At 45.2% G+C, this 23,218-nt stretch overlaps 1 protein-coding gene across 2 annotated transcripts in view; it reads left to right on the forward strand.

Moving 5' to 3' along the window:
* Window positions 1–1,693: 1,693 nt before the first annotated feature.
* PHKG1 (phosphorylase kinase catalytic subunit gamma 1) overlaps window positions 1,694–23,218 on the forward strand; it is a 417,011-nt gene continuing 395,486 nt past the window's right edge. The window contains exon 1 of one of the 2 annotated variants that reach the window (XM_069614874.1): window positions 1,694–1,889. The gene's annotated coding sequence lies outside the window, so the exon portion shown is untranslated. Of the gene's footprint in view, window positions 1,901–23,218 lie in introns of both variants that reach the window. The other variant, XM_069614875.1, reaches the window with a different exon arrangement.

Here is a 23,218-nt window from a genome sequence, read left to right on the forward strand (position 1 = left end):
GCATCATTGGGGCTGTCCAATCATGCACAGCCTCTCGCCCCACATCTGCTCTGCAATATAGGTATCCTGGCTGGAATGCAGATTGGGTCAAGGTAGTCCCAACCCAAACATCTGGGCAGGCTGCGCATGCAGATGGTTTTTTATTTATTTTTATTTATTTTGATTAGTTCATTGAACTTTTCACAAAATATAGAAGCACAAAGGAGATAAAAGAAAAATCATTTTCTTTTCAACCATACAGTTAAAAATCCCTGCATGAGCAGAACTACAATTATCTAGGAAATATCCAGGAAACGCAAAGCTCCAAGTGCACTATCTTGCAGCTTCTTTGCCTGGGAAAGAACTTAACATTTATGGCATCTCCTGACTTTTGAGGGTAGGAAAAAGGCCAAAGGACAAGATGGCCAAAGAACTGGGCAACAAATGTGTGGCTATGGCATTATGCTGTAAAGCCCTTCTGTGTGCATTACTAAAATGGAAAAAAATAGGAATTATTCTGCTGCCAACAGCCCTCCCTAGATACCACTTTAATGTAACAATGTCCCAAAAGACAAAGGGTTCCATATCACCCCGTCAACACATCCTTGTAAGCTGATGTATGCTGCAGTCAAACAAAGGAGTCTTGCAAAGGTGATAGGGTCCCCCTGCCCTGGTAACCAAAGGGCTGAGTGCCCCCAAAAGAGATGATTCGAGCAAAGAAATGTAAGCAAAAAGACTTTACGTGCCCCCAAAAGTCAGGACACGGTGTGAGCCAGAGCAAAAAGGTGTGTCAGGGGGGAGGCAATGGGGAAGGGGAGGAGTCCAATAATATCAATGGAGGGAAAGGAACGAAAGAACCCTCTTTCTTAACCGTGCTCAAACCAATAATTGTGCTGAGCTGTAGAACAGACAGGCCTCCAAAATGCCATTTATTTTACTGTAAAGCACAACTAGTAATAAGGATTGTAAGTTTAAACATAGTCCAGGTGCTATTGCTTATGTGTGGAGATCAACACTGTGGGCGACGTGGTTGGCATTGCTATTTCCTTCAAACGGAAGGCCAGTTTCCACCAGTGGTAACGGGAATTTCCACCCACTTAGGAGTTGTGGTTAGTCCCCGTTCATTGGGGGAACGGAGAAACTACCCGTAGACAGAGGTGTTGTTGGGGGTGGAGGGGGGAGTGAGAGGGCTATAGCCCCATGTCTTTTGTTTGTAGCCCCGGATAGAATCTAAGGGGCTACAACCAAAAGGTTAGCTAGCGCCGAGTCGCGACAGTCCCAACGTTAGCGTAGCCCCAAATCTTTTACAGACCTAGCACCACCCCTGCCCATAGGGGTCATTCTTCCATGTTCTTTAAAGGCAAAGCCTGCATAGTGGTTTGCAAAACGAAATCGAGAGCACTGGGAGGAAAAAAAACTGCTTGTAATTCCCGACCACCAGTTTTTTCCATTTACCGCCAAACTTCTAACTAGGCCCATTGAACGGTAGAGAAGAACAGGTCAGAAATCCAAGCTGAATGCATTCTGTTGCGATTCTGATGGGCTTGTAGATGACCTATTCCTACTCGCTAAACGGATGCGCGTGCCCTGGTAGCTGTCTTGATCATTCGAGGATAGTAGCTTCTTCGATGGGCGGGGTCATTAGCGCAAATGCGGCAGCGCGGGCTATGCATCCTCCTCCGGATCCTTGGCTCGCCGCCGTCCTGCATAGCTATTTATTTTTGGCCTCCCAGCACATGACCTCTTGCTTGACTGGCTGTCTGCTCCCTGCAGAGGCAACGTCTGGCTTATTCTCAGCCGAGCTAGTGCCTTCTGCCTCCTGAATCTTTTATCTCCACCTTGGGTTAGGACTCCCCAAATCACCTTTACGCCATGGAACTTGGGCCGGTTCTCGCGGCCAATAAGGATTGGTGAGTAACAGGTGCGTGACACCCTTGAAAGAACAGCACATGTCTAGATATGTATAGGCGCAAAAAGAACCTGCTGCACGTAATAGCGTGTTAGTTCTTCTGTGCCTGGTATATAGTCATGCATGGATGTTTGCAGAATATATATATATATGTTAAACGCAATACACGCTGAGCCCCGGAATCCTTGCGTGCAAGACACGGGCATTCAGTGGACTAACGTCCGTCTGAGTTAACGGCGGCACGTTACATATAGCGGGTTCACTTATTTTTTACACTCTTGTTGGTTGTTGGCGCTTTTAGTTTAAGCAATGAGTGCATATATGTTGGGGGGTGGGGGAGGGGGGGCTATACAGCGTTGTCTTGCAATTGTACACAAAGGTATGGAAAAGTCTAGTTCGATGGACGCCTGCACGTTGCAATGCTATGGCTTTAAAGGAGAGACACAAACTTGTAAATTGTTACTGGACAGATTGTGATGCGGTGGAACAGACTCCGGGCACTCTGTGCCCCTGCGTTTGGTGTTCACACACGCTCGGCGTTATACAAAGCCATCATGTAACGCTTATAGTGGCCGCAGCAGGGTGGCATCGCCTGGCCACCCTACCACCGTTAAGTGGGAGAAGTTACTTCATTTAATGACCTGCAAAGCAAACTACTGTCTGTTCCTTAAATGAAAACTGCTATCAGCGTCGCAAAGTCCCCCTTTTATGACGAAACGAACAGAATTGAGGGCTTTTTGTTTTAATACCTATTAGCATAAAGAGATGTATTTTGGGAAGGGAAAAGTTGTGACCAGTCTCCTCTCTGGACTGGTGGGTGACTGCATGTACGCGTCACGTTTAAGGTATTAGCTGTCTGAAACTGGTTTAAGGGTTATGTAAGTGAGGTGTATATCGCCCTCTGCTGCGGTTAGCATAGTATTCAGGTGCTCTTGCAGATTTGGGGGGTGAGGGGGAGCCCTGCGTGGAGAGCCTAGAGGCATTTGTGCCCAAAGAGGAGCCTTGCGTGCAGCTATTGACCAGGACCGTGAAATGGCAGCTGATCGTAGCGCTGTGTTTGATGTCTCTTGGGGGGTTTATACAATTGCCCAGGTTTGCCCTGTATGATTGGCTTAGCTGGTATTGGCCACTGGGGAAAAGGCCAGGTTTGCTCTTCACACCACCACTCCATGGTATACAAATACAAGTAATCCTATACTGTTTGCAGCCTCCCCTTTAAGGGAAGGTGGGATATAGTGCCTCTAATTCGGCACATTTAAGGCAGTCCAGTTATATTTTGTACAATACATTTCCTACCAAGGAATTAACAATAAATAGCATCCATAGTCGGCCTGCCTTACTCAATTATTTATCACATTACCCCCAGTGAATGGCCTATGCGATAGGCGAGTTCCTTCCTATGCACTGTTTTCATAGTTTGTAAACCCACAGAGAACATGGTTAACCTGATGAATGAATAAAAACTCTATAATTACCTCGAGAAAGGCAAATTTGGCTGCACGCCAATGAAACGGGGGTTGGCTTCCCTTCAAATACTCCTAGACTGCGATAGGATTTCGAGTGCAGGAGTTGTGGGCATTATAGCCACTGAAGGTCAGCTGGCATATCAGACGGCATCAAAAGAGTGCGAACCTCTCTTCTTGTGTGAAGTTAAGACCAACTACTCATTCATCTTGGGAACTCGTTTTACATAGGTTTAAGTTATGGTGAAGACCAACTCGCATATAATAAAGAAAAGCAACAGCACAACCAACTACATGGAACTGTGAACAGAAGAATGAGCGCCCAAAAGTTTAGAAAAAAGGGAGGACGGAAACTTTCAATGTCAATTTCTCAGGGCAGTGGACTGCATACAGAACCGTCTACTAAATCCATGGAAAACAAGTGCCGACAGGGCCCTCTGTAATGGCTTTGCTGAAGGGAATGTATTTATCAACGCACACCTCCTTCCGGGTCCTAGGCTGGGAAGGGGGAAGCTTGAGCAGCACCAAAGGGAAGTGCAGGCGTCTCTGCACGCCCAGGCTCACTAGCCACAGTCTCTGTGCCTTTTAGTATGTACTTCCTCTGGTGCTAAAGTGCCACGCAGGAGCCAAACTCTTGTTAATGCTGGGGGCCACATATGACCAAAACTATCACCTCACTAGGTTGCACGAAAGCGCCAACTAGTAGTGCCGTCTTCACAGCCCACTTGATGGCACACAAGACCTGCAAGCCAAAACTTTGCCACCAAAAGACACCTGCGTACCATTTCCGCATCTCAATGCCCTCATAGCCATACCAACATTTTTGGACCAAAACTAAAAAATGGGAACGCAAAGAGTTGCACTCTATTTATTTCGGATGTGTGTAGCATTCTGCTCAATGCTGTTATTTCAGAGCTGGGCCCCAGTGCTTGGTGCGGTTTTTCGTTGAAGTTGACTTTAAAACGATAAGTTAGAAACTCCAGTACCATAAAGAACACCGAGCACAGATGCTGCTCGACACTGCTCGGACTCGACTCCCCATGCACCTGCCAAGGGCCTATTTTAGCATATTAGTGCAGTGAGATTTATTCGGACTGCACAGATTTAACTTTGGTTTCTGCTAGTTAAGGATGGTTCAGCAACCCCATATCTGCCATCAACAAGCAGTGGGATATTTTCTTCATGAAGATCTTTCCACCACCCCTCAAGTTTAACAACCCTGAAGAGGGAAGCATGGAGGGGTTTGAATCGGTCATAAACCTGACATTGCTCGGGCCGACCGGTGAAACCATGGTTTTTCAGCATGCTGAGCCACCAGAGAAGCGGAAAGCATGTATAAGGAATCCAGGCTAAAAAGCAATGTCCACACCCAATGTGTCTGAAACATGTCTGGAGTGGCTTGTGGTCTCGTGCAGAAGGGGTCCGACTAGTAGTTTGGCGTGGAGTAGCCTTTTGGGGTGGTGTAAAGACAGATTTGCATATGGTTTTTCACTTTCCGTATGGGGTGGTAGACTTTCATCCATCTCTTTTCATTGTTACATTAGTCCCGCCCCGTCCCCCGAAAGTACTGCATCCCCTTGGCCCAACACCTCCTTTACTATTCTTGTAAACTACCCCTGAAATCCCCCTTATTCCCACACACAGACCTCCGCCAAAATTGCTATATTGTTTTCTAATCCTTTTCTGCGTGCAGTTCCCCTGCTTCTCGAAGTTCAACCTGAGGTTTATAAGGACTATAAATATAGGCGCAAAGCGACTTCCATTACGACCTTTCTTAGGTGCGCGCAAAGGATTTGTGGACTGGGTAAAACGCATGCGTTGTCTGTGCCTGGTCCACAATTGACCTTTCATTTATGACAGAACCAAAATCCACACTTGACCATACCTCAGGTACCAAGTTCCTTAAACTTTATCGGAGAAGCTTGTTGCAAAGCTCTGTAATCTTATCTCCTGTGCCCATCCCAATCATTTATATTTGCACAAAAGTTGAAGGGATCCTCGTTGGAACCACTTCAATTCTTAAGAAAAGCAGCTCCATCGATTAACAGGGTTCAACGTCCTATGACTTTCTTTCAATCTCCGCACCATCTATCAAGCCACTATTGCGCCGCTGCTCACCAGCAATCAAACATACCTTAACATACCCTCCTAAAATATGGCCGCTGTGTTTGGTTCTGTGTGTTTTATTTTACTTCCATTTTTCTTTTACCAAATTTTGAATTAATTTCACATGCAAAATGCAGGGGACACACCACAATCCCCTACCCTCCTTCACCTCTGTACACTCAATAGCCCCTTTCCCAAACCAACCATCTGTTTTTTTCCATTTTTGAATGGACAGTGAATTTCATTTCAATTAATATGTTGCAATGAAATCACTGGGTTAATATTGTGGTCTGTCTTTATTTTATTTAACATTTTATAATGTGCCGTATAATGCAATACTACAGAGAATGCAGTGGAACACTATAGAGTGGGCATGGTAGTGCAAAGATTGTTATTTTGACAATTTGTTTATGTATCAATATAAGAGGAATCGGGATTGCTTGAGTGTGGGTGGCCTCGTAAACTGTTTCCTGTCGCTTTTCGGGGAAGATGTGAGAGGGCAGGGTGAAGTGGGCATAGGATTCATTATGCCAAGGAGAAAAATCCAAACTCCTTCACTAGCTTGCAAATGTGATAACACTCAACCAAATTGTAAACAAACTGTCAGGAATCTACCTCGTGCTAATGCCATTTCCCGTAATAAGCCCCGTGCCAAACAGAAATTTTGTTTGCCGCGTTCACAGCTCCAGCTGCGTTCCCTGTTCCTGGCGCAATATAGGTTGCCATGGAAACGAGGAACGCGTACAGATACACGCTGCGTACCTGGAATAGCCCCATGGAAACAAAGGATACGGGCTACGTCCTGCCGTAGGTCCGGAAGACGTCCTCCAATCACGAGTCGCACTGTCACATGACTCGTTCATTGACTTCTAGCTATCTCCTACCTTTTCTCAGCGCTTCCGATTGAAGTTTGGACCCGCTTCGCTTTGTCCTCACTTCGCGGCCGGCCTCTTTTGTCTACGTTTCTGGGACCTACTACCATCGTTCTACTCTCCGCTCGTGGGTCTGATGTTTCCTGATTTTGGACTTTGTTTCGTCTGTTGCTTCCTTAGTTCCCTGTTTACCCGTTATTGTTCGTTGGGCTAGTCTCCCAGCCCTTCCCCCTCTGGTCCCTTCCCAGTACTCCCATACCTTGCTCCCTCCTCTTCCTCTAGTTATACCACGTTCTGCTGCACACAATACTGGTTGCCAGACCCGGATTGCTACTTGGACTTCGCCTGCCTAATCCTTCTGTTCTGCCACCGCCCGCACAATTACCAGACCCGGATTGCTCATTGGACTCCATTTGCCTAATCCTTCTGTACTGTCTCTGCCCGTACTATTGCCAGACCCGGATTTCATAACAGATTCCTTCTGCTTTGCGTCTGGATCTTCTACAAGCATCTATCTGATCTGGAGTGTTTAAAGGATTGTGTTTTCTGTTGCTTCCTCATCAGGGGTTCACTTGGCGCTAGGACTAGAGACGCTATGCTGCAAGCACCATAGGCGTCCTCGTGCCGTCGGGATAGGTCTGCTTGGGGAACTAGTAGGCTTCCGCGTGCCGTCGGTAATAGTTTCCTTGGATACCGGATCCCATCCTTCTGTTGGAACAATTGGAATAATCAAGAACGCTTCAGTCCCCATCTACAGCAGGAATTGGTAAGAGCTCTGTCTGTATATCTTTCTGCCTTAATCCTATAGAGTTATGCTTACCTGTTCATCCTATAGCCTTTGTTGTATTTAGTTCTGATCTACTGGTATCTCTTTTAGAACCAATTCTGGCTCCAGGAGACATACCAGCTACACCCAAGACTGACCTGCACTATTCCAGAAACTATACAGTGGGTCTTCTACGAGTCATCCAAGTTGTTCTGTTTCTTGCCTCTTGAGTCAATTGGGTGACTGTTTTTGTTTCCTGCAGACAGTGATTTGGGTGGTCTCCTCTTCCACCTGCTCGATCTCTCTGTCTGTCTTTTATTTGAACAGCAGTGAGGTAGAACGGGGGAAGAACTCTTCATCTACTGGTCAGCCTTCTGAAATTATCCAGCCCATCATAGCACACCCTGGTGGGTATTTGGGTTCTTGACACAAACACATTTAGCAGGCAGGTCACAACACTGGCCTAATGTGTTCAAATTGAAGAGCCCCACCCTATTCCTTGATTTGATTGATTGATTTTGGGATTCATAGAGCACAGATCCATTGGAGCCAAGCAAACAATTCCATCTGGGCGCAGATGATATAAACAATGAGAACAGGAAGCCAGGTACTGGGGGGGGGGGACAATTATTCAAAAAGAAAAGTCTTCAGCTTGCTCGCTGCGCCATAGGAAACCAAGCTGCACCTCACTGAGGAGGCCCAACAAGGCCAAAACATGTCTGGGGTTGCTTGTATTTCCATGCAGAGGGGAAGTAGCCTAGCAGTTGGGCAGGGCTGCTCCCATTGGTGGCAGTACCTGACTGATTTGCATATGGTTGGACCCCTTCTGCAATGGCGCAGACAGGCTAATAAACAGTGGTGTGGAAGGTTGCCCAGAGCATTGCCAGTGGCTTTGATTTATTCAAAACCTTCCACCCATCACTTTTTTGGTTTCAGTTCAGCTTGTTCCTGAATGCACACAGGGAGTCAAATTTCCTAAGGTTGTATGCCAGAGAATTCCAGGCTCAGGTGCCTGCACAGGAAAAGTGTCTATCGCCCCATGAGCCGGATCTCAATGATGGAACCATCAAAAGATGTTGTCCTGAGGATTGGAGTCTACGATCTAGATAATAGATAATGATCTTTGAGCAAGGATAGTGGGGGTGCAACCCATGCACACATTTAAATATTAGGCAGAGGGTCTTAAATAGGACCCTCTGCTGTACCGATAACCAATGAAAGTTTCTCTGAAACAGAGAAATGGCTGAGCGTTTCAGCAGTGAATAAACCAGCCTAACGGCTGCATTTTGATCAACCTGTAAACGCTGCATTTGACATTTTGGAATTACCATGAGCAAAGCATTACAGTAGTCTAACCTAGAATGAACTAGTGTACCGGCTACTAACGAGCAATCTTTGTCTGAGAGGAGTGGTAGCAAGGGCTTCAGCAATTTCAGGAGAAAATAGACCGCTTTAACAGTTTCATTACCTGCTGGTTGCAGTTTAAATTTGCCTGATACATCCAAGGTTTTTAATCTTGGATGAAAACGATGTTGGAACCTCAAAGAGCGCTGGGCAGAAAACACACTGTAAGGTGTTAGCCAGCTTCTTCTTAGACCCCAATTTCCGTGACCTCAGTTTGACAAGTTTAGTTGGAGTTTGTTTTACAACATCCAACTTTTTATTTTACTGGCACAAGATAATACTCTGTCCATTGCTTCCACGGGTTCTTTTAGCCAGATGTAGATTTGTGTGTCGTCAGCATATGAATGCTAGTGGAGGTCAAACTGTGGAGAAAAAAAATCCAACAATGGACACATGTAGACATTAAATAATAAAGGGGACAGAGGAGAGCCCTGGAGCACTCTACATTAACCGGTAGGGCGGTGCGTGGGCCCAACTTGACCTGCTGTGTTTGATTGGTTAAAAAAGTAAACCAAGTCAATGATTCCTTCGACACCTGGGCCACTGTGGAAAGCCTTGAGACAAGAATCTCAAAGTCAACTGTGTCTAAGGCTTCCAATAGGTCCAGCATGACCGGCATGCTAATGTCACTCTCATAGGTAGCATTCAAAATCTCATCCCAGACTGAGATGAGTGCAGTCCCAGTCCCGTGTCCTGGCCTAAATCCTGATTGATATATATATACAGGATCCATTGTTCTTCCAGAAAATTCTGCATCGTGCATCGTGATGATGATTTCCAGAATTTGTGATGGCCAGCAAAGGCCTGCAATCGGACGAAAGTTGGAGAGAACTGTATGGTCCAGTGTGGTTTTCTTCAAGAGAGGTGTCAAGTATGAGATTTTTTAGGTCAGTTGAAAAATACCCCCGAGTTAAAAAGGTATTTATAACGGACAAAATGGGCCCAATTTGGCCGTAACATGTTGTTTTACTAGATATGCAGGAATATGGTCATAATTATAATTGGTAGGCTTGAACTTAAGCATAAAATTGGCTACTATTTCCAGCTCCATGGGGGAAGAGTATGAACACAGGGCATGTCAAGACGTCTATAAGAGTCGTTTCTTTATTTGACATGGCCACTTGTTGAATAAGAGACTCGAGTCAATTTCAATCCTAATCTGATAGATTTTATAGGTAAAACAGACATTACATTTATTTGCCAAAGTTAAGGAGAGCGATGGGAGATGGCACATGCCGGAAAGGCAACATATGTTTTTTTTAACTTCTTTTTATTGTTTTTATTACATGGTAAAAACACACCAAAACTGAACCCCTCTCACCAACCCCCAATCTTCTGCCATAGCGCCACTAATCCCTCGTGTCCACCCCTTTCCCTTCCGGAAAATCAGCCGTAGCGGCCCAACAGTTTGAGCCTTTGAGGGCACCACTGCTCCCCGAAATCCTCTTTTAAGTAGGCCAAAGTCTCTCTCCAATCTGATGAAAAATTCCCAAGGTTGTTATTGACGGCGTAAGTAGCCCATTCCATCGATGCAAGTTCCCACATCTTTCTCAGCCAGTCCTGCTCCATTGGAATCATGGGGCCCTTCCACCTCTGTGTAATGAGAGCCATCCCTGCCAACGTGAAAATGACTTTTGCCTTGGTTCGCCCTATCCTCTCCCTTCCCCCCACTTCTCGCCTCCTCATTAGAATCTCCTGGGGGTCTTGACTGGCTCCCTCCCCGAAAGCCCGGTCTTGTGCCCGTAAGATGTCCCTCCAGAAGGGTCTGATTTTTGGGCATTCCCACCAGGCATGCTGGAGTGTAGTGCCAACTAGACTCCCTCTACAGCCTCTCCCAGTCCTCCCTTTCCATTCTGCCTCCCAAGAGCTGCTCCCATCTGCTCATGTAAGCCCAGTTCGCTGTTGGGCCAGCGCACTCCAAGAGTCTGTAGAGGTCCGAGATTAACCCTCTGGACCCCTCATGTGTCAGGAGATACTGTTCGAACTGCGCCGTGTCGCGAGTGGCTGCCCTTCTTACTTCCGTTGACATCACCCAATGTCTAATCTGAAAATATCTGTGCCGTTCCCCTTCGCCCCCAACCCAAAATCCTGCTTGCACTCTTCAAATGTTTTCACGCTTTGACCACAGGACACATCTCTGATAGACCTACATTCCCCTCTCTCCCAATTCATGAATGCCCCTTTCTCCATCCCCGGGGTAAAGTCGCCATTGTTGAAGATGGGGTGAACGGCGACGGGAACGTTGTGATCCCCAGCTTCTCCACCACCCCGCCCAGACTTCCACCAACCCCTTTGTTATAGCGCTCATGTACAAGTGAGGTGGCCGCAAACGACGCAGAAGCCAAAGAACCTCCCCAGTTGGTGACGGGCCACCGCTCTGTCCATTTCTACCCACTGTTTACTATATCCCTCCGAGAATCATTCCCCGATTACCCTGAGTTGCGCGGCTTCATAATATCGGCAGAAGTTTGGTAGGGCCAATCCATCCTCCCCCTTAGACGCTGACAGTAACCGTCTGGCCGAGCACGTCCTCTTGCCCTCCCAAATGAAGTCCTTAACTGCCATATCTAATTCCCTGAAAAAGCTCGCCGGGACGGGCAACGGGATGACCTGGAATAGATGAAGCAAATGGGGGAGAACCACCATTTTGAGTGCTGACCACCTTCTCAGCCAGGATATCCTAAGAGCACTCCACTTCCTGAGGTCTTTTTTTAATAGCCGTCAACATGGGGGCATAGTTTGCCCCGTACCATCCTGCCAGGGAGGGGGTGACCCTGATCCCCAGATATTGTATCCCTCCCGAGCTCTACTTAAACAGGGATATCGCCTTCAGTGCCACTGCCTCACTGCCCCTCAGAGATACATTCATGAGGTCTGACTTTTGCAAGTTTACTCGCAAGCCTGATATTTCCCCAAACTTGGACAGGAGCTCCATGCTCGCCTTTATTGACTCCACCGGATCAAAGTAAGCAGCATATCGTCTGCGAACACCGCCACCTTGTGCTAACACTGCCCAAATGGTATGCCCTGAATGTCCTCGGCCCCCCCCGCCCGTATCGCCAGAAGAAGGGGCTCCAGGTATATTGCGTAAAGCAAAGGGGAGAGAAGGCACCCCTGCTTAGTTCCACACCTTAACTTAATTGGGTATGACATCGCTCCATTTACTAGGATGCATGAGGTGGGTTTTTTATAATTCGCCTGAACTATATTCTGATGAATTCAACACCCAGGCTTATCTTCTCCATGACTTGAAACAAGAACGACCACTCCACCTGATCAAACGCCTTCTCGTCGTCCAAGGCTAGGAGAATCGCCGGAATGGGCGTCTTCTGCATTTTCTCTACCAGATGGGCCACCCGCCTGATGTTGTCAGCTGTCTACCTCCCCATTACGAACCCTGTCTGATCTTGATGAATCAGTGTAGGGAGGTGCCCTTCGAACCGCTTTGCTAATATTTTAGTGTAAATTTTCGCATCTGTATTTATGAGAGCGATGGGTCTATAGGAAGAACATTCTTACGGGTCTTTTCCTGCCTTATGCATGAGTGTAATTTTGGCCTCCTCCATCGATTGGCTAATGCGTCCCATAGTCCCAAACGTGTTGAACAGCTGCGTGAGATGTAGGGTCAATATGTGGGAAAAAGTTTTGTAAAAAGAAGCTGGATAACCATCTGGGCCCGGGGCCTTATTGCAGGGGAGTGACATTATGACTACTCTCTCGTCGTCTTCCGTGATAGCCCGTCCCAGGTCCTCCCCGGTTTCCCGGGAGAGTTGGGGGAGGGGCAAGTCCCCCAAGAAGTCCCTCTGAGGCTGGGGCTTTGGACCCTGTGACGTATACAGTGTTTCATAGAATCTAGCTTAGTGCCCCTTTATCTCTTTAGTTCGGGTGAGAAAGGCAACATTTTTAACAATTGTGAACAGAGCTTTAAGTCTGTTCTGAGCAAGGTCAATCTGTTTTTGAAAATATGAAGCTTTAGCTGAAATACTATTTTTGTAAGCATTCAGAGCTGTTTTTGCCTCTAAACGGTCTGCACGAGTTTGTCTTTAGCCATAGCTTTTCTTTCTTACAGTAATCTCTTTTCAGGACTTTTAGTGATTCATTATACCATTGGGTCTTCTGTTTTTTTTTTCACATAAATTTGTATTGACATTTCAAATAAACAGAACCAACAAGGAACAAAAGAAACCCCAATTCCCACCCAAGAACTCAAGAAGCCCAGTGCGAATGCGCCACTCAGTTGCAGAAATCTCCCCTCCTGCCCCCTTTTGCATTCCAAAGGGTGGGCTGGCCACCCTAGGGATGCCCCATTAAGAGTCAACTTCGCCGGGCTCATCTGTTATTATCCCCAATAGCCTCATGCTTCGGGGGCACCAACGCTGCCTTGGACCATCAACCAGATAAGCCAGTAGAGAAGCCCAGTTCGCCCTGAATCATAGATGCTCCCCTTGAATAGAGTACGTGAGCCACTCCATTGCCAACAAGGTCCATAGCTTTGCCACCCATTTGTGGTCCTGCGGGGGGTCTTTTGCTTTCCATCGACGAGCTAGTACCATTGCCGCTGCCATCATCATTATTACATAAAGCTTGCGGCCCGCCTTGGATTTGATAGCGGTCAGAGAACCCCCTATGCCCAGTATCGCAAGACCCTTGCTACTCCTTTGGTCCAGACCCAAAACTTGGTTGAGTGCGAGCCAGATCCCAGCCCAGTAGTTCTCAGTTTTCGGGCACTCCCACCATATGTGCTGCCACGTGCCCACTGCTCCACATTGCCTCCAAAAAAGGGGGGAGGCGCCAGGGAACATTTTGTGAAGTTTGGCGGGAGTGCCACTGGGTAAGCAGCTTCAGCCACATCTCCCTTACCTGAAGGGATTTTGTTAACTTAGGAATTTGCTTCCATAGCCAGCACCAGTCACTATCTTCGATTGGAGACCCAGTAGCTAGCTCCCAATTCTTCATGTAGGACCGCAGTTCTGGGTCCTCTCCTGCCTTCATGTGCCTATATAGGGCTGAGATCAAGTGCTAGTCCCCCGATTCCCTACTGATATAAGTTTCAAAGGGGGACAACTGTCGGGTCGCCGCATGCTTAAGGGTGGGATGGCTAAGCCAGTGCCGATGTTGGCAGTAACAGAACCTTTAATTTTCACCAAAATTGAAGTCTGTCTTGCACTGCTCAAATTGCTTTACCGGCCCTCCTCCCCCCAAACATATCCCGCAACATTCTACATCCCCCCTGGTGCCAGGCTTGGAAGGCAATAGTAAGCAGACCCGGGTGAACTGCGGATTAGTGAATAATGGTGTAGGGGGATGGGGGCGTTGTTAAGTGGGCCTGCTGCACCGCCTAATCCCAGGTACGGGCCACCAAGGCCAAGATTGCACTGCAGTACATTCAGGGTGGCCTGTCCTGCTTCGGCTTCCACAAGACTCCTTCGAGATCCTCCCCCAGAACCGCCCTATCCATGGACCTCCATACCTTTCGCTGGTCGTTTTTTTGCCAGTCCCGAAGGACCTTCAACTGGGCTGCCCTAAAGTACACTCTAAAGTCCGATAAAGCTGTAGCCCACATGTTTTCAACCAGGCGTTTAATTTGGCTAGTATGCATATTGTAGGGGCCGTCTAACTTAGCAAGCCTCAGAAGATCTGCTATTTGGGGTCCACAGATTGCCCTTTCCATTAAGACCCACTTTCTTTCTGTCTCTATGGCCAACCAGTCCTGTATCACCCTTAAATGGGTGGCCTGTAATATTTAAAGAAATTAGGGAGACCCAGGCCTCCTCTAGTCGTGGGAGTCATTAGAGTTTTCAGTGCTATCTGTGGTGTCTTATTGTTCCAAATAAATTTAGAGATCAACCCCTGTAATTTGCGAAAGAATGATTTCAGTATAGGTATAAGAAGAGCCTGAAAAAGATACTGCACCTTAGGTAACACCAACATTTTCACTGCATTAATACGCCCTAGCCATGAGACCAAAAGTTGCCCCCATTTAGAGAGCAACCGCCCAAGATCTTCAAGAAGGAGGGGGGGGAATTATCGTTGAATAACAACTGTAACATACTTGTCAAGTGCACTCCCAACAGTTTAATTTTGCTGTTAGCCCATGCGAATTCTGTTTTTACAGTCACCGGAGCCACCTCGTCTGGAGTTAGAGCCAGACTAAGTATTTCAGATATAGTGTTATTCATTTTTAGACCTGCTACCCTGCCAAATTCCTCTAGCTCCTCCATAACCGCCTGCAGGGACATTACCGGATCGGCAACTGTAAATAGCATGTCGGCCTTTTAAGCCATCATTTTATGATTGTCACCCCCAAACAGAATGGTATGGTATTGTTTATTTATAAAGCGCCTATACACAAGAAAGTGTTTCAGAGCGCTCAAGGAGATTGGGAACATGGGGAAAAGAAAACGGAAGCTCAGAGCTCTTGAAATTCTGAGACGATGATAGTCTGCACAGGCAGAGTAAGTGCGTAAAATACATTTACCAGTTTGAGATACAGCAGATAGGCCTGACAGCGATTCTGCAGTTTTACCAGTGCAATTAAGGGGTGAAGACAAGGGAGAACAGACAAACGCTCTTCAGGCACAGTGCATACGGATCGTGCAAGTGCACAGACGGTCACAGAGAGTGGGAGGTACAAGTGCACCCGGTCAGTGGAGATAGGGGTGAGTGCAGAGAGAGACACTCTCTTGGGTTATTTCTGAAGTGCAGTTAGTGTGGGTGGGATGTAGGGCCCTGAGGCAAGTGCGAAAGAGGACTGGCGGGGTTGCCAGGGACCTATGAGACTCTGAGTTACACCAGGCGGCCAGTCAGCAAGCTGTAAGGAAGAGGAGGTACAGAGGGGAAGAGCAGAAAACTAGGTTAGCAGAGTAGAGGGAAAGAGAAGGAAGAGGAGAAGAGGAAGGACTTGAAGAGTTTCCGTAACCTAAGAAGATCAGGCTCAAGACAGAGGGTGGCAGGGAGGCTATTCCAGAGGGAGGCACCTGCTGAGGATAAGGCTCTCCCTCCAAATCTCTGCTTGGAGAACGGGCTCACTCGCAGAAGGTTGGATGTAGATGAGCAAAGGGCTTGTGAAGGACTGTATTTGGGTAGACAGTGTAGGTAGGTCCTTTGGATCCGAGAGGATTGTCTAATTTTGGCAAGCAAAGGTTCCAAATGTATTGCATTTGATCTCGGAAAGAAAATCCAGAGGCTTCAATTTCAAAAAAGTAGTATCCAGGATTTTATTATACTAGATACATTTATTATTTTTGTGAATTAAATCACGATATAATCAGCACTCAGGCAATAATTTCACATAGCAGGAAAAAGATTTTTAAGATCACAGAAGTTTCAACAATTTCATCCAATACATACTAAACCCTCATCCAACCATTCATACCCACTCATTCTTCATGCATTAAACCACTCATACCCGACATCAATAGGTACAAGATAAAAATACAAGATAAAAATCTATTGCAAATTTATAGGAAACAATTCATCAACAAATTCATTATTATACACAAAGGTTTGTGCAAAACAGAGCACATGGCCACAGAGAATCTTATAAGTGGTCAACAATTGAGGTCGGCCCCAAAGGTCTTCAGAAGCAGCCTCATCCCTAATATTCTCTACCGGTTTCGACGTCTTAACATTATTTTGGTTACGTCTTCATCAGGAGATGACAGAATAACTTTCTAAAAAGAAAGGAAAACAAGACATTGGTTTCCTATAGGGATGGTATAGATACCTTAAAACTATCTGTATATAAAACATAATTTCACAACAATCACGATATTGGGATAAAAGCCTGCTCCCACCCCAAATCTGTGTATTTGGAGCAGACCCTGGGTGTCTGACGGGAAGTGCAACCGTCAAGAAATTAGTGTCTCAGTGCAAAATGCCCATAGATCATGGCATACAGAGTTGACTGGATTAAACATTATATAGTTACGGAAGTCAGATATATCATTAGTGATAGAATAGGCATGAATGAAAACTCACAGTTGCCATAGGCCATATATTTTACTATGGATGAAAAAAGCATAATAACCTATTTCTAAGCTAAAAACGAACCTTTGCACAGGCAGTCAGAAGCACATCGTAGCTTCGAATGTAATGGGCTGGAGTCGTCGTCATAAAACCTGGCAGCGTCCAGATAGGAATTACCTGCGTGGCGGATTATTAGGCTTGGGACTTCAATCTATAATGAAGTATCATGCTATTAGGAAACTCTACCCTAACTAAGAAACCAAAGTCAAAGTCCAAGTCACCCAATCATCCATGATTAATCTTACCCAGATGGTCCAGATATTGAAGAGGTATAAGAAGAAGTGTTGACACTTTTCTGAACAAAGTTTGTCTGTCCCATTGAATCAATCACAATGGCCTCTATATGAAACCCATCTCTGAATGAAAAAAGAAGAGAGCCCAATCAACACTTTTATTGTTCAACAAATTTAATGAAAAAGAAAAAATCGAAAAAATCACGACAAGAAACCATTGTCAATGACTAATAGGGTTTTGTCAGGCGTTGGATGTAATTCCACGACACATAGTTAAATGACAGTAAGTCAAAAATAGAAAAAGCAAACTGCGGTCATACGAAAATCTAAAAGCATTGGAGGTGCTACAGCATTCTGGGTAGAGCCATAAATGCTCGAACAGACTAAGTAACATATTACCTGAAGCCGTGTACCAAGCAAACTTGATCCAAGACACAAGACAAGGTAAGATCGCCAGACTTGCTTATTCGTCTAACGTTGCCGCACTGCAGTGCTACTTCGCTGTACGCGCGGTTACAAAGCAAACCCGATCCTCTCACGTGATCGAGTTAGAGTCACGTGACTTCGCGGAAGACGCGTCGCGGATGACGTATATGTGGAAGCATGTAACAAAGACTCAGGATGTGCTGCCGTGGCAACTCCAAAGGGGTTAAGAGTTAATACAAAATACCCATTCGCAGCGCTGCTATCCGCGTGTATGTGGACAAAGACTCAGGACGTGCTGCCATGGCAACCCTCATGAGAAGGGGAAGAACTTGAAGGAACGGATTGGCATACTCATGTACCCAAATACCACAGTTCTGAATTCAAGACGCTGTTATCGGCAGTCGCATGGAGAGCATCAAATCAACTGAAGATAATTATGATATAGATAAATCAATAAATGAAACAACCCAATGCAGCTGCACTCAATGTGGTCAAATGCTATGCCAAAAATGTTGTAGATGATGGATCAAATTCGAGATACTCATGTGCTCGAATGCCACGGCTCTAAAGTGTTTAAACCCTGTGTCAATGTTTTTAAATTGAAGATCCAAAGTTGTTCTTTATAGGCCAGATTGTTGAGAATATGCATTTGATTGGAACCAGCAACTTTTTCCACACAGAACCATTCCATTTGTTCTGCCTTGTGCCCCATTTCTACATAATGAATGATCATAGGGGCATTTAGATTGCGAGTTTTTATTTTAGAGCAATGTTCATTGATACGGGTACTAACTTCCCTTGTTGTTTTTCCAACATACAGCTTCTGGCAAGGACAACTGATAATATAAATCACATTCTTGCTCTTGCAAGTCGTAAAGGTCCGAAGCTCCCAATTTTTATTTTGCGTAAAGAAAGAAGTCGTTTTCTTAGAGAACTTACAAGCCACACAAGAGGTGCATGGGAAATGACCAATAACTGGATTCTGGTTAATATCTCGCACTGTATGAGTCTTTGAGTGAGTTCTACTAGCACGAGTGATCTTTTGTTTCAAGTTCTTGCTTCTTTTAAATGCAAAAAGAAGTTTGGGCAAGGTAGTTCCTGAAGCATTAAGGATGCGCCAATTTTTCAATATAATTCCTTTTATTTCTTCACTGTGTTGACAAAAGGTTGAAACACACACCAATTCTTTTTTCTCTGTTTTGGATTTAGGTAACAGCAAAGTATCCCGATTAGCATAACAAGCTCTTTTCCTGGAATTCTTTATGAGCTTCCTCGGGTACCCGCATTCCAAGAGTCTTTGTTCCAAAATTAAGGAGTGTTTTTGAAAATTATTAGTATCCGTACAATTGCGACGAAGCCGCAAGAACGTGCCATATGGTAGGTTGCGGAGGAGACTAGCCGGATGTTGGCTTTCATATTTTAATGTGGTGTTTCTTTCGGTTGCCTTCCTATATAGCTCAGTATGTAAGCAACCATCTTCAAAGAAGATTGATAAGTCCATGGGGTGGGAGCAGGTTTTTATCTTATCCCAATATTGTAATTGTTGTGAAATTATGTTTTATATACAGATAGTTTTAAGGTATCTATACCATCCTTATAGGAAACCAATGTCTTGTTTTCCTTTCTTTTTAGAAAGTTATTCTGTCATCTCCTGATGAAGACGTAACCAAAATAATGTTAAGACGTCGAAACCGGTAGAGAATATTAGGGATGAGGCCGCTTCTGAAGACCTTTGGGGCCGACCTCAATTGTTGACCACTTATAAGATTCTCTGTGGCCATATGCTCTGTTTTGCGCAAACCTTTGTGTATAATAATTAATTTGTTGATGAATTGTTTGCTATAAATTTGCAATAGATTTGTATCTTGTATTTTTATCTTGTACCTATTGATGTCTGGTATGAGTGGTTTAATGCATGAAGAATGAGTGTGTATGAATGGTTGGATGAGGGTATAGTATGTATTGGATTAAATTGTTGAAACTTCTGTGATCTTAAAAATCTTTTTTCCTGCTATGTAAAATTATTGCCTGAGTGCTGATTAAATCGTGATTTAATTCACAAAAATAATAAATGTATCTAGTATAATAAAACCCTTGATACTACTTATTTGAAATTGAAGCCTCTGGATTTTCTTTCCGAGATCAATTACTTTATTAATACCCTAATCTAGAGTGTGGGGTTTCCTGTGTCTTTCAGTAACATATCCAAATGTATTGCATACAGCAGGGGTGACCGTGGATAGGCCTGTTTAGTGCCACGATGTAGGGCAATTGGTGCAGATATCTGACTGTTCACTGACAGCCGGATTTTTGGATCACCCATATCATATCTATAAAGGTAGTTCCAAAGCCCATAACCTCTAAAGTACAAAACAGAACAGACCACTCTACTCTGTCAAACTGTTTCTCAGAGTCCATGGACAGAAAAAGCACTGACAGTTCTTTCTTAGATATTTTCTCTATCAAATGACAAGCCCTTCTGATGTTATTGTGAGTCTGGGGGTGTTTGATAAACTGGGCTTGATAGGGATGGAACAGGGATGGTAGAATATCCTCTAGTCTGTTAGCTAAAATGTTTGTGCATATTTTAGCATCTAGGTTGATCAGGGCAATAGGTCGGTTTGAACCACAATTCTTTGTGTCTTCATTAGATTTTATAGAAAGAATAATTTTGGCTTCTTCCATTGACAGGGTTATATGGCCTGATTCCCTAAATGAGTTATGAAGTTTTGTCAGTCTAGGGGCCAGTATAGATCATACGGTTTTAAAGAATATAGCTGAATAGCAATCAGGGCCAGGTGACTTGTTCAGAGGGAGGGTCTGAATTATTTGCATTACCTCCTCTGTTGTGATCTCATGCTCTAACATTACCTGTTGCTGAGCTGTGATTGATGGCAGCCTCACCAATTGTAGGTATTCTCTCTGTGCCTTGGTGTCTGGGGTGTCTGAGTAATAAAGTTTGGAATAAAATAACCCAAATTGTGTAAGAATCTGAGGGGTCGTTCTGACCAGTTCCCGCAGAGGATCTTTAATACCCACAATAGTTTGGGATGCCTTTTTTTTGCATCAGCTGTCTTGCCAGTAGATGGTCTGCTTCATTTGCTTTCACGTAATATTTTTGTTTTGCATACAGTAAGCTTGTCTCCGCTTTTTGCGTTTGCAAATGCTGTAACCTGCCCCGTATATTTCTATATGCTTTTCTGGTAGCTATCCCTGCAGGCAGTTTCATTTTTTTCATTGTCTGCTTCAATTCCTTTCCTCCTTGTTTACATCTGAGAGCCCCCTCTGATATAAGTTCCCAGCAGAACGTCGCTTTAAATGTGTTCCATATTATATTTTCCGACTGTTCGCCAGTAGAGTTTATCTAAAATAATTCAGAGATCTTTCCGCCAAGTCTTTCCTTGACCACAGTGTATTGAGAAGGATCATTGGGGCAGACCCAGGACCAAATCCCCCTATTTGCTCGAGGAAAAGGAAGTTCAATTTCTAAAGGCTCATGGTCCTCGAATGTTATTGGGGGAATCTCCACTTTCGTAATATATCCTAATAACATAGTTGAGGACCAAATGTAATCGATGCGTGAAAATGACTTATGTACATGTTAAAAGTAAGTATACCCTGTCTCATTCCCTTTCAAGGTAAGCTAAACATCTGAAATAGGCCAGTTGTTCAACTTTTAATTGCAACCATTGAGAGGGGTGCGGGTGGGACGTTGCCAAACTGAGTTTTCACACTTCTATTTCAATGGGGGTACCAAGCCAAATTCAAGTCCCCTAAAACTAACCGTTCCCCAACCATAAAAGACTCAGTGAATATGGCTTTCAGGAACCCATCTTGACCACAATTAGGAGCATAAATCAAAGCCAATGAGAGTTGTTGATTCTAGTTCAGCTGTAATAAATAAAAATCTCCCAGCTTTATCCACCCTGGTTTTAATAATATTGATTTGGACCCCCACCCTGAACGCTATTAGTAACCCGCCACCTTCCCCTGTGCATTGGCTTGTATGATTTTAGGGTAATGCCGTAACGGAAGTCTGTTTGTCCTGTTGTCTTATGTGGGTCTCCTGCAATGTCATCGCTTCCGGACAATGTCGAGCTAAAAACCCCTCCAGTTTCTTGCTTTTCACTGGGGTATTTAACCCCTGAATATTAAGTGATATACACTTGAATGTATTTCCCTATCTCTTTGGAACTAAAACCTCCTGCCCATATTCTGAACCGTAACCAAACTGCTTTAGCTTTCTTGACCTTGTGCAGACTTCCCCCTAGTCCCCCTCCCCAAGTTTCACCCCAACCCTGTCCCCCTCGAGATGCCTGCATCCCTGCAACATACTTTGAATTCCCATGCCCCCCTCACCCCGCCTTGGTGTGAACCACAGTACCTAATGTGACTCTGGACTCTGGCCCTTAGCTGTGGATCACCATTTTGTCCAGGGGGTAACCGTAGGGTATCCTAAAACCCTCAGTGCCTCCTCTCCCCAGATTCCAAGTCGGTGAACTTGGTCCCTGCCCAAATGAAATGCCATAGGAGCACATAAGCTCTGGTCTTCTGTCTCGACTTATTCGTAATGTCATTTATTGGGAGTCTCCATCTGGCCTTTAAGGCAAGGATTCCAGCGGATCCTTCCCTGTCTTTTGCTGCGTTTGCCCCTTGGTTCCATCAATGACCATTCCTGCTGTGTTGCCACCCATGGTTGGTCGAGATTCTGCCCATGGTTTCAGACGGGTGTCTCCTTCTTCTTCGTCAATGTTGAGCAGTGCACCCATTCTTCCCAGGAGGTTATCCTATGTTTTCCCCCTCCAATGTAAATGTAACGCCAAACGGGAAAGTCCATCTATATTTTATCTTTCTTGTTTGTAGGGTCTTCACCCCTATATGCATTTGTCTGCGTTTTTGGAGGGTAAGCGGAGAAAGGTGATGATGTAATTGTATGTTTGATCGATTATAAGAGATCTGTTCTACTTGTCTGGCTGCCCTCAGGATCTGTTCTTTTTGAGGGTATATTCCACATGTTGCCAGCACATCCATAGGATGCGCCCCCGGCTCAGATCTTTTCAGGCCCATACAGTGTACCAGATCCATTGGAATTATGGCCTCCTCTTTGTTACCCAAAAGGTCTCTGAATATGGTAGTGATTGTGTCTTTTAAATCTGGATCTGCAAATGATTAAGGGAGATTTTTGGATGCAAATGTTCTCCCTTCGTGACCTGTTTTCTAAGTCTTTGCATTGTATTTCAAGATTATGCGTAGATCTTGCCAAGTGTTCCATCAATTCGTCCGATTGCGTGATGTCTTGAATCAGTTCTTGTATCACCTTTTCATTTGATGCTGTTCTTTCACCCAATTCGTTCAAGCCCTTTCTGAATTCCGTTATCATTTGTTTAATTTCTGACGTGAAAACAGTGAACTGCTTCTGAAACGTAGCTGTAAATGACTCCTGGAAGTCTTGGAAGTACATTTCAAAATCTTCCTTGGCTCAAGCCATTGCTATCTGCCTGCGGTGTCCGGAGTATTAGAATGGAAGCACCGTCCATATCTAGCCCAAATATTCTATAGTGGACTGTCTTTCGATGGATGGGGATTGGGACGTCCTACTGGAATAACTTTCTTTTTCGTGCCCAGCATAGAGAGTCTTCTGTAGTGAAGGCAGGTCCTGTTCTGCCGTTCACGTGTACCCTGCTAGTGTAGGTCCTCAACTGAGACGTACAGCCACTTTCCCCAAATTACGCCTGTGCCTCCTGCGTTTCCAGGCTGTTCTCCCTTTGTTACACTATCAACATTTAGTTGTAGGCCCAGCAGGAGGAACAGAGCTGCTTCACCTCCCTCACAGCCGAGTTTAGAAATGGGCCCGGTGTGCTGAATTCCCAGGGCTTCCATGCATAGATATCCAGTGCCTGGTTTTCAGACCCCTCCGCTTAGGTTGGCAGCATACAGTGTCTCCTTTTCCTGCAGATATGCTTCTCCTGTCTATTGCACCACTAATTCTGGAGTACCGCCACAGGGCACTCATGGGCCTCTCCCGGCTAGCA

This window comes from Ambystoma mexicanum, chromosome 9 (genome assembly GCF_040938575.1).
Source record: "Ambystoma mexicanum isolate Mex_15411 chromosome 9, UKY_AmexF1_1, whole genome shotgun sequence".
Classification (NCBI taxonomy): Eukaryota; Metazoa; Chordata; class Amphibia; order Caudata; family Ambystomatidae; genus Ambystoma; species Ambystoma mexicanum.